Source organism: Sorex fumeus, unplaced genomic scaffold, assembly GCF_029834395.1.
Source record: "Sorex fumeus unplaced genomic scaffold, SorFum_2.1 ptg000079l, whole genome shotgun sequence".
NCBI classification, from domain to species: domain Eukaryota; kingdom Metazoa; phylum Chordata; class Mammalia; order Eulipotyphla; family Soricidae; genus Sorex; species Sorex fumeus.
Genome location: NW_026606136.1, coordinates 2,271,475 through 2,273,406, shown reverse-complemented (window position 1 = coordinate 2,273,406; position 1,932 = coordinate 2,271,475).

Sequence of the window (1,932 nt, the reverse complement as noted above, 5' to 3'; positions counted from 1 at the left end):
TCCAGTAACACATTCCTCTTTGAAACCTATACTTTCCCTGTTAGCTTGTCATATTGTAAGTATGTGTTCAGTACTTGTTTTATTACCAAACTATAATCTCTCCACAAATGCCTAATTTTTGTCCACATTATTTATTTTCAGTATCCAAAAACTTGTATCCAAGTGACTGGCTCAGAGGAAATAAATAAATGGACAAATAAACAAATATGAAACACTTGTGGAAAAATTAATGTCTATAAGGCACACCAAGAAAAGAGAAACAAAATTGCTAAGTTAAAAATTCTTAGCTTTGGTAAATAGATGCATGATGACAGAAATTGGAAGAAGTCAAAATAGCAATGTTGGAAGAAAAATCATGCTGGCCTTGAATTTGAATTTATACTGGTATGCCCATGTGGAAATATTCAGGAGGTCATTGGAAATAATTGGGTTATGTGCTGAGAAAACTGCCAGTGTGTCCTCCTTTAATGTAGAAAATTGAGCTGGTTGGCTGAAGTCCTTTGATTTCCAAATTCCATTTGGCAGAACACACATTTGAGATCATGGTTTCAAATTTTAGAAAAGATGTATAAAAACTAAGAAGCACTGCAACATTTTTCCTGTCCATCCTATCCTTATGTCAGAAATTTAATGTCTCTTTTATGCTATTTTTATTTCTAAAGGAGACTTTTTGGTACATTAAAAACCTGGCTTTTCCCCTTTAATGTATGAAATTGCAGTTAATCCATTGTAGCAAGAGCTAAAAGAAAATATATTAGAAAATGTGTTTTATTTGTCACAAATATTATTAATATATTCTTTTGTTGAGATAATTTTTTTGTGCCTCTCTGGATGTCACAAAAGAAAGCCATGAGTTAAATACCTAAACTTTCATGTTGTATTAACCTAAATATAAATTTGGGGTTCACTGCTTCTCACTGAGTTGTTAAATTGCTCCGGACCACATGATTTATTGATATTTGTCATCCTATTTTTCATCTATAATTTGGAATTTCTATTACCTCTCTGAGGACTGGAGCGATAGCACAGCGGTAGGGCGTTTGCCTTGCACGCAGCCAACATGGCCGACCCGAGTTCGATTCCTCCGCCCCTCTCGGAGAGCCCGGAAAGCTACCGAGAGTATCTCGCCCGCAAGGCAGAGCCTGGCAAGCTCCCCGTGACGTATTCGATACGCCAAACACAGTAACAACAAAGTCTCCAATGGAGACGTTACTGGGTCGCTCGAGCAAATCGATGATCAATGGGAGGGCCTTTACTTTACTTTACTTTTATTACCTATCTACCAGTATTTTATGAATGTCAAATAAACACACTTATGAGTTGAATGGTGCTCCCATTCCACAAAAATGTTTGTCCACGCCCTAGATTCTGAATGTGATTTTATTTTGGGAAAAATGCATCTCAGAGATATAAGTATCTGAGAAAAGATCATTCACAATTTTCTGAGTGGACCTTATATTTAAGAAGAGGTAGTATTGTAATAGACTCACACATGAGAGAAGATAGGGTTGAGTGAGATAGACTCTGGATAAGTGAAAAAAGACTGGAGGGATTTCCTCAGTCACTGAAAGTTGAACAGGTGAGGAAATATATTTCCCTCAGAGATTCCAGGAATCAAATTCCTGTCAGGTTCTTGATTTTGGACTTAGCCTCCAGAACCATGAGAGAATGTGTTTCTGATTTAAACCACCAGGTTGAGGAAGGTCATTTGTTATAGCAGCCCTTGGTAGATAGCATATGCACTTACTTGGGTCACTCCTTCTCCTTCTCCTTCTCCTTCTCCTCCTCCTTCTCCTCCTCCTCCTCCTCCTCCTCCTCCTCCTCCTCCTCCTCCTCCTCCTCCTCCTCCTCCTCCTCGTCCTCCTCCTCCTCCTCTTTCTCCTTCTCCTCCTTCTCCTTCTCCCTATCCTTATCCTTATCCTTATTGGAACC